The 10,364-nt window shown below is 35.4% G+C and overlaps 1 protein-coding gene across 1 annotated transcript in view; it reads left to right on the top strand.

The window, feature by feature from the left end:
• The first annotated feature begins 581 nt into the window (after positions 1 to 581).
• CDH17 (cadherin 17) overlaps positions 582 to 10,364 on the top strand; it is a 59,945-nt gene continuing 50,162 nt past the window's right edge. Inside the window, exon 1 of the mRNA XM_074200223.1 lies at positions 582 to 691. The gene's annotated coding sequence lies outside the window, so the exon portion shown is untranslated. The remainder of the gene's footprint in view (positions 692 to 10,364) is intronic.

The following is a 10,364-nucleotide window of genomic DNA, read 5'->3' as shown; positions in this document are numbered from 1 at the left end:
AATTATACGAAATGCTGGATTGAGACAATTTTATGGACAATCCTGGTGGGGAAAAAAATATCAATTCATCTGGACCTTTATGGCTAAATTAAATTTTGAACTGAAATTATCCTAATACATTTTATTCCTTTTGGCTTGGGGTGGGGAGGAGGCTACAAATGACCTAACAGTAGAGAAATTCCTCGCTTTATTCTTCATTGATCTCTCTTGGCATGAAGACAATAAAAATTGGTGGCCAAAAATAATATAACTTGTGACCAAAAAGTTTATATCTACACCTGTATCTAGTCCAGGGCTTTACATACAATAGGTGCTTAATAAATGATAATGGTTCTTATGTTCCAATTTCCCTTTTGCAACAAAAATAATCCTGAAAGCATATTAGGTGTATTTTATATTTTTTAAATGCAAAATCATCTCTTTGTAGAGTGAATGTAAGATATCATTTATGACCCTCTATCCATTTTGATGCATATGTGGAAATCAATAAAAAAATAAATATAGTTAATGTTTGACCAAGTGTATAGGGAGAGGCTAATGAATCAGACACTGTTTGGGAGAGATTAGTGAAGCAGAAACAGTTCAGAGAGAACTGTTCGGGTAGATACTGCTTGCCTCAAATAAGCAGTCTTAAGACCCTAATAAAAGAAAATACACTGTAAGGTGTCTTTGGTTCTTTCCTCAATGAAAGGTAAGGTTCAAACCTCTCAGAGGTGTATAAATACAATTTTAATGACTGAAAAATAAGGGTAAAATTTGCAGTGGGGGTGCGGTAAGGGGCATTTACCAAGCTATTGGAATTGGCCTGTGGAGAATAAATTATAATTGGTATTATTATAATTATAAATTATAAGTTATAATTACATTACTCAATTTTACTTGTTAGACAAGTTTTTTTGCTTCATTATATTTTGCTTTCTGGTTTGTTTTTTATAAATGCATTTGAAGAGTTAAATTCTGCTAGTAACAAAGTCAAGGAAGAGTTTGTGTTCTGCTGGAAGTTTGGGACAAACGTTCAATCATTTTTTAAGTGTGTATATTAAAGTTTAAAAGAATCTGGTCTTAAGGTGTGAGGGAATTCTTGCCATTTTTGAAATATGGATATAAATCTCTTTTTCAAATAATTGTTATTGATCTAGAAGCCTCTGTAAAAACTTAGAAGCACAGAACTTACAGGATAGGTGGGAGCTAGGAATGATCAGGAATTAAAATTATTGGAGGCTGAAAGACTAGAAGAGTTTCCTGAGGTGAAAAATCTTTGTATAGGAGAATGAAAAACCAAGGGGAAAAGACTCCTATGCCATAGGGGAAAAGAAGGAGTAGCAAGAAGTCAATGAGAGTTTAGTATTTCAAATAGCTACTCTTTGGTTTGGGACCGAGGCTATAGTTAGAGAAATGCAGTTTTTCAGTGGTTTCCTGAAGTTTGAAATTAGGTATGATTCCATAGGCTGTCAGATCCAAAATCACCTTTCTCCCTTTCCTCCTTCTTTTCCTTCTCTTCCTTTTCCTCTTTCTCTTTTCTCTCTACTTTCTTTGCTTTCTCTTCCTCCTCTTCCTCCTCAACCAACTCCTTTTCCTCTTCCTCTTCTTTGTTTTCCTTGTTTTTAATCAGAGGGCCTGGATTCTGATCCAGACGCTTCTCTCTTGCTTCATAACCTTGGGAAGGTCACTTCATTGATCTGGGTCTTGGTAATGAGAGGCTTACACATTGGTTTACCTCTAAGCTCTCTTCCAGGTCTAACAGTCTATAATTCTATGAAAAAGTTATTTCTCATGCCAGGAATACAATGTATCCTTCAGCACATATAGATGTCCCACTAACAAATTTAAGCAGGTGGCTCAAGTTTTGAACCCATTTCCAAGCAAAGAGAAGTCATGTGACATCACCTACTCCCTCCTCCATCAGAAAACACCTCTCAAAATACATATTTTTAAAGCATTCATCACGTATATATTGGATACACACAATGGAAATATACAGTCAGAGCCAGGGTCCACAGTTCCAAAGTTTCTAGGACATGAGTAGAAAGGAAAGGTCACTAATGTGAATGGCATCACTCCTTCCCAGCTAGGCTGCTTTTTTCTTACCCCTCCCCACTTCCACCTCACTGCCCAAGGAGAATTAAATAAATATATATGATGTTATTTCTTTCTGATTTCAATGCCAAAGCCAGTTTCCAGAAAGCAGAGTAGCAATTCATTTTCTTTTACTGTGAGGGGGAATGTTTTAAGGAGTCAAGAAGGGACCCCACTCATTTCTTCACAGGTCCATCAATTCATTCATTTATTCAACACACATTCATTTAAGCACTTGTTTTCATTGTGCAAGGTACTGGGGGAAATAAAAAGTTTAGCTAAAACATAGTTCTTACTCTCATGGAGTTTCCCCTTTGGTCAGGGGATAAGAAACAAGCACAATTAACTATTATAACAATCTTTTAAATTGTGTGAAAAGTTAAAAAAAAGTTTTGCAAGATAAAAAGGAGAAGATTGTCACTACCTACTGACAAGAATCATTCATTCATGATTAGGAACCTTTAAGGTATGGATAGGAATTTAAAAGGAGAAAAAAGGGAAGCAGGGTATTTCAGTATGAGAAATGTGGAGGTGGCCATTGTAGAGCTTATTTTGAGAACAGAAAATAGTTTATTTCAACTAGAACACAGAATGCTTGGGTTTTTTGGATCAGATCTGTGGTATAGTCTTCTGTCAGTCAAAAATGCTCACAGTTTAAGAGATCAGTTGTTACCTTTGACTTAAATTTCTGTGAAGCAGGAAGAAACCTGTGGGCTAAACAGTTGCAATGAATAATGCTTTGCTATGTTCAGAGTGTTAGTCACAATGATACTTTGTAGGTTAAAAAAACTTTTATTTTTGTTCTGTCTCATCCCTAACACATCCCAGGATGGGGTCTAAGTTGGACATTCTTTATTTTGAATTTTATTTTCAGCAAATAAGTATCATAATGAAATACCAGGACATTAACAAGAGTTCATGGCCTTGACAAAATCCTTTTAAGCATATTCTAAAAGGTATAAAGAAACTCCTGCAAAAATGTATATAAAGTGAAGATAATAAATAACAAGTTATAAATGGAAATTTAAATCAATCAATAAATTATATACTTCATTTCATACAAAGAAACAGTGACTTCTGAGGTTGGAATAGAGAAAATCCTGCTTCTCTTTGGGATTTTCTCAGTACTTAGAGGGTGTACTTAAATAATTATTCTGATAACATCGTCACCAGAAATTCATAGGCTTTACCAGACTATTAAAGTTAGGGGGAGGTATCCATGATACAAAGAAGGTTAAGAGCCGTGGTATAGAGAATATGAAGCTGGGTTGTAAGTCTTGAGGATCTTTGTTCAAATTTCATTTACAGCACTTACCTGTGACCATAGGCAAATTACTTACCCTCTCAGAGTCTCAGCTTCCTTATCTGACAAATTAGTAAAATAATTCCTCTAGTACTTTCCCCAAAGAGTTACTTGAGGACCAAATGAGAAAATACAGTGGCCCAAAAGTCTTGGTGCCATTTAAAGTATAAGGTATAAAGTAAGCTATTAAATTTAAACACATTAAGAATTTGGGGCTCTAGAAATTGCGTTTGTGGTAGTTCAGTTAACCAACATTGAAATCATTTAGAAACTTTTTCTAGGGGAATTGCTACTTAAAAGAAACTTGTGAATTCTTCTGTAAATTGATCAAATACCCCCTATTTTTGTGTTTTTGTAATGCCAAATTTTTAAATATTGGAATTACTTTCATTTTTTTGTGAAATTTAGTACAAATTCCCTTTCCCCATTTCCCTTCCCTCTTTCCTCCCTCTTTATTTCTCTTCTTTTCTCCCCCTCTATTTCTCCTCATCTCTCTTTTTCTCCCTATCTCTCTCCTTTTGTCCTACCACCTAATAAACAGTCCATATTCTTTATAAATCATTCAGTTCCATTCCCTTCTCTTCAGGTAAGATAATTTGCTTGCTGTGATACAGTAGTGTTGTTCTTCTTTCCCTTCCTTCCTTCCTTCCTTCCTTCCTTCCTTCCTTCCTTCCTTCCTTCCCTCTTCCTCTGTCTCTCTCTCTGTCTTTCTCTGTCTCTGTCTCTGTCTCTCTGTCTCTTTGTCTCTCTCTCTCTCTCTCTCTCTCTCTCTCTTTCATTTGATTAAGTCCCTCAGTCAAGAGTGAAATTAGTCAAATCCTTCCTTCTCTGTCTATAATTGGTGCCAAAAGTTTCTAGTCAAACTAAAATAAAGTGTTCATGCTTTATCTGAAAACCACTTAATGAGGAATGATGTGAGCAGGGTTTTAATTTAATCTTTGTTCATATCCAACCATGATTCCTAATTTATGCTTGTGGTGCCAAAATAGTGCTATCCAAAATGGTACTAAGATAGTTGATGCACAGGACACTGATGTTGTTTCATCTTGATGAGGTTATGTATTCAAGGTATGTCCTTCCTGGGATATGTTCCCTGACGCCTCATCATGTTTTAAAATAGCCACTCCAGTCATTCACTTCTGGGATTATCAACTCCTTGGCCATGGAAGGATTTTTAGTAGAGTTGACTATGCCATAGTAGTAGGCACTAAGTTCAAAACACTGAGAAATTTTGAGAAAATATTAAAAGTTGTGATGAATGATTCTCAGCTTCCTATAGTTCATCCATTTGTTTGCTTTTTTTATAGCCTTAGAGACCTAGAGTCTAGAGAGTCTTTATTGAGATAAAGGAGTTTATGACAAAAGCTTCCTTAAAGAGAACTTGTAAAGATTTCCCATTGTTAAGAAGTTTGTTCTATTATGAACAGTTTAAAAATCCTTTTAAATACATCAGAGCACATGTAGGGAATGAATTATTCTCAATGGGAAATTTCACTGGAATGGTTTCTGTCTTGCATAATTACAGTATAAAGAGTTCAATACAAAGAGACTGCCTACCGGGGTGTACTGGTTTCAAAAGCTGATAAATTTTCAATGTGAGCATTTAATCAGGACTCAGTTCCTTGTTTTGATGATTGTCTAGACAAGAAAATGAGAGAGAAAATGTCAATAATATACTTAAAAGTGTGTCCTCCATTTATTTCTTCTTTCCTTCCTTTCTTTATCCCTCGTTCCCTCCCCCTGGCTAGTTGTTAAATATTTACCAGCATACCATTGCCCCAATCTCTAGGTTGCCAGTCTTTCTTCTATAGCAAAAAAATTCATAGCTCAATTTGCAAATTAGATGGCAGATATAAAAGATTGAAGGTGAGGAAAGGAAAGCAGGTTATGTTTTCCTGAAACACATCCTTCTTTGAAAAACTCAAAATGGCTACTGAAGGAACAAGAGTTATTTCAGTGCCAGAAACAGATTTTAAGAAAGTGAAGTGTAATATTACTTCCTTGAATAGAGATGGTAGACATTAAGTAGAAGACACTTTTTTTTTAAAAAAAAATGTAGAATGGAGATGCATAATAACATGTGATGAAGTCTGGTGACTCATGATGTCTCTGTTATATGGTTCAGATGAACCCAGAGCTTTATTTTTTTTTTTTAAATATCACTTTGACAATAGATGTAAGTGCTGCTTCTAGTTATATAGCTTTCTTGATTCTAGTTATCCTGGGGACAAACACTATTTGTAAATGACTGTTTGAAACAACTTTCCAAAACTAAAGAGCTGTCTTGGATTCAAACAACATGGAGATTTTCCATTGATGAATATTGACCTTAGAACCTTTGCCTTCCTTAGGGTTTCCCAGATAGTGGCCGTGGAGAATATTTAGAATACATAATGACTACATTAAAGAGATTTTTAAAACATCATTTCAGGAAAAGGGAAAAATAGTAGTTTAACAAAGATTAACAGATGCATTCTTCACTGTAATGATGTCCAGAGACCTAGGCAAAAGGGGAAAATTTGAGCATTTGATTTGGGTAATTTAGACAAAAATAGTCATTGAAATTACCTAGAAGTCTTCTTTAGTCCTTTTCTAAATATTGATGGGGAAACTCAAACTGTATACCTGGACAGACTTTAAAGTGGAAAGTAATTTTAAAAGTAGTGTGCCCTAAGAATCATTAAAGATTTTATGACTCAGATTCAAAGACCTGTTTATGACAATGTTCAATATAACTGATTTCTATGAAGGGAAAAAACATGACAAAGTAATGCTGGAGAGATCGAAGTTCATTTTTTATATAATCCTGATAGAAGTAGAGTTTTTCCTCTTCAATTAACTTCAATAAACATGTAATGCTGTGCTTCATTAGGTTATGTGAGATGCCTCAGTGGAGACAAGGTTTGCTACTTATGAAAGGAGAAGTAGTGTTGTTCTATTTGAAAAGATCTCAGTTGAGCTTAATAGGGTGGCAGGACAAATCAGAATCATAGGAGCATAAATTTAGTACTGTAAGAGACCTTCTTCATTTAACAAATGAGGAAAGTGAGGCACAGAGAATGTTACCCTTATTGTTAAGTATTTTAGATGTGATTTAAACCCAGGTCTATCCTGATTCTAGGACCAGAATTCTATCTACTTGTCACACTGCACCCCAGTCTTTCTCCAAAAGAAGGCCCTTTGAGCACCTGAATTCCGGGCTCAGCTATTCTGATGCTGGTAACTAAAGATCAATGGGTATAATGTGAAAGGAACACTGAGCTAGAGCCAAAGCCCAAGTTAGTTTGTCCCCAAGTTAATGCTAGAAGGCTGGTAGTGGCCATAGAAAAAAGATGCATTTCATCCACTTCCTGGCAACTCTTCTATAATGGAAGAGAACAAACTGTGACAGAAAATGTGCACATCTGTCTTTACTTTCTGAACTTACAAAAAGAGGTAATGGTTTCCCTGAATATGAATATAAAATAAAAATACATTTTTAGCCTATTTAGCATTTTTGTTTTGTCTCCTGCCCATTTAAGTTCCATTTCCATGTGAGATCAGAAATGCTACTAATGTCACTTTAAGTAAAATGGTTTGCATCCAATGCTGCCAGTCTACTAAGAAGTGGGAACTATTAGTTTGTTTGAAATAACACTGTTAGCTAACAGTGCAAGTCAATTTAAATCTAAATATAATTCAAAAGAGTTGTTTTTAAATCATTTTGTACATTCTAATGCTTTGAGAATCAAAGCATGTCAAGCTATTTATAGCATGTCAATTTTAAACACTTGCAAATGTTTGACAATAATCAAGTTCCATTCATGAAACTGAAATATTTAAATCTCAGAAACTCAATTTAAGTGTTTTATTCTATAGTATGATGTAACTAATGTATGTTTATCAAAATAACACTAAAATCACAAGTCTGATTAGCCCATTTCCCTGCTCAACACCACTAAGGTACCACTAAGTCAATGGTGTGCCTCTTGTTTGTTGTTTAGTTTTTTTTTTCAGGCATGTTCAACTCTGCACATGCCTTTTGGGGTTTTTCTTGGCAATGATACTGCAGTGGTTTGCCATTTCCTTCTCCAGTTCTTTTTTACAGATGAGGAAGCAGGCAAATAGGATTAAATGACTTGCTCAGGGTCACATAGTAAGTGTCTGAGGCTGGATTTGAATTCAGATATTCCTGACTCCAGGGATTCCTAGTTGCCCCCCCCACCCCGGGGTGTGCTGGTAAATGTTCAACAAACAACTGTAGGCAAGGTATATTTAAAAGTTTAATCTGCATTTCTCCATTACTTTCTTAAGTCTAGACAACCAACACTATTTATAGTCCTTGCTGATTATCTTGCACAAGTAAAATGAGTTAGCTTTTGCATACTCCATCAGATTAAAAAACCTTTATTAAGTTCCTTTCACATCCTGTCTTCTATATTTCCAAACTTATTATATTAGTCCCTTTCTTCTTATCTTTGTTATAGCCAACTGATCTTCTTGCTGTTCTTCTTGTAGGGCCATTCCATCCCTCATCTCCTTGCCATTGCACTCTGTCCTCCATTTCTTCCTTTCTGTCTCCCTTTCTGTTCCTTCCTTCCTTCCTTCCTTCCTTCCTTCCTTCCTTCCTTCCTTCCTTCCTTCCTTCCTTCCTTCCTTCCTTCCTTCCTTCCTTCTTTTTTTCTCTCCCTTGATAGTGTATAAACTTCTTGAGGGTAAGGACTATTTTATTTTTTTGGTCTATCTCCAATATTGAATGATTAATGCAAGTTGATTCTTAATAAATACATACTGATTGATCAGTTAATGTGGATGTTGCATTTCGAAGGCACTAATGTGAACGAGGTATTTATATTTAGCTTGAAGGGCATAGAGACATGGCACAGTAGATAGAAGGCTGGAATTTAGAGATAGGAAACTTTGATTTTAATCCCATCTCTGACATTTACAGACTCTAGCATTCTAGACAAGTCATTTAACCTCTCAGAGTCTCATTTTCTTATCTGCAAAATATGCCTAAGAATAATTGCACTATTTTTTTGGTGACTAAATTGCTTTGTAAATGTAAATTGTAAACTAATATTATTAAAAAAACACCAAAATTAAAAAGTACTTAAACAAAAATAAGATGATTCACAGGAAAAATTCCTACTTTGGTTTGACATGAGAATAAACCAACCTCTACTAATGTCTTTTTCCACTGTCTCAATGAGCTATGGTTTCTTGATGGCTGAGCCAACAGGTTATGAGCTCTGAAAGCTTTCTGCTAGACTAGAAGGGAAGTTTTCAGTATCATCTTAGTGATGGATGATGTCTGTTGTCTGGGGATGTGCTTAATTAAAAATTTGTAGAGAATGCTCACCAGAAGACTGACCATAAGGTAGTTAGAAAAAAATTTTTTAATTAAAGGAGTTGGAAAAGTCATCTACCAAAGCAAGGAGGGGTTTCTGTTTGCATTGATGGCAGAGGGATTCAAACTAATGAAGTAATTGATTTTTCAAAAGGAGAAAATAAACTGTATTTAAGTATGACATCTAGATGCATTAGTCAAACTAATTTTAATGATAAAGTAAATTTTTAATCACTTGAATGCTGCTAATGGCAGGCAGCAAACTTGAATCCTTGTCCAAAGGTGGCATAACAAGTCTCTTTATTACTCTGGGCCCTTCTCGATAAGCAAAATGATATATGACATGGCACAGGAGATAGTTCAAATATAGCCTCAGATATTTATTAGCTATGCGACTTGGGAAATTCATTGAAGTTCTGCCTGTCTCAGTTTTCTCACCAGTAAAATGGGGATTTAATAGCACCTGACTTGTGTTGTGAGGATCACATTAGAAAATATCCCTAAAACTTTAAAATGCTACATATACTCTAGGTATTATTGTTTTTGTTGTTGTCTGATATGATTTCTGAAATGCCTTCCAGCTTTTTATTTCTATGTTTCTCTGATTTTCCGTGCATAAGAATTCTCACTTAAGAGGATGGGCCTAGGACTAGGAGTAAGTCAACCTAGATTCTGGTCCTGGTTTTGCCAATTAGCTAAGTTTTGTGCTTCATTTCCTTGTCTGACAAAAGGGGATAATAATCCCTGCCTTAGCAGTCATACAGGGCTATATAAAGATAATGTGATTGCATCATGGAATCTTTGGCTTTTGTAATGGAATGAACCTGAGAGGATCATAGAGGTGAAGAAGTTTTGAGTGGTAGATAGCATTATACAACCTTATCATAAAACTGATTTAGAGGATTTGACCCTAAATAGTGTTGCATCTAAGCAACAACCTTCCTTTTCAGATAAAATAAAACATTTCTTTCAGACCTTAAGAGCAGTTATGAATTGCCTTAAATTTCACTAAGGATTTCAAGTTCTCAGACTGGAATAACCCAAGAGGCCATCTAGCACAACATCCTTCTTTTACAGACAAGAAACTGAGGCCCAGGAAGGTTAATGAATGGATCCAAGGTCACTCAAAGTGCCAGAGACAGGATTTGGTGTAATGAGAAATAGGAAACAAGACAAGGACCAGGATTAATTTCTCATTTGTATACTTAGAGGATTAATTAAGACTAATTTCTTTTTCTCTTGGGAGCTTTATATATATCCTTAGCTCAACAGGGGAGAAGTGAAGGGCAAGGAGAAAGATGGCATAGATTTAGCTTATCAGAAAGAAAGAAAGAGGCAGTGGAGGAGGGAGGAAAGGAAGCAGGAAGGGAGAAAGAGAAAGTAATGAGAGGTGCAAGAAAGAAAGAAAGAAAGAAAGAAGGAAAGAAAGAAGAAAGAAAGAAAAAAGGAAAGAAGAAAGAGAGAGAAGAAAGAGAAAGAAAGAACAAAAGAAAGGAGGAAAGGAGAAAGGAATAAAGTAAGGAGGAAGGAAGGGAAAGAGGCAATGAGGGACAAAGGAAGAAGGAAGGAAGGTAGGAAGAAAGAAAGAAAGAAAGAGGAGAAGAAAGAAAAAAGGAAAGAAGAAAGAGAGAGAAGAGAGAAAGAGAAAGAAAGAAC

This window comes from Macrotis lagotis, chromosome X (assembly GCF_037893015.1).
Source record: "Macrotis lagotis isolate mMagLag1 chromosome X, bilby.v1.9.chrom.fasta, whole genome shotgun sequence".
NCBI classification, from domain to species: domain Eukaryota; kingdom Metazoa; phylum Chordata; class Mammalia; order Peramelemorphia; family Peramelidae; genus Macrotis; species Macrotis lagotis.
This window is presented reverse-complemented; position numbering and strand designations above follow the sequence as displayed.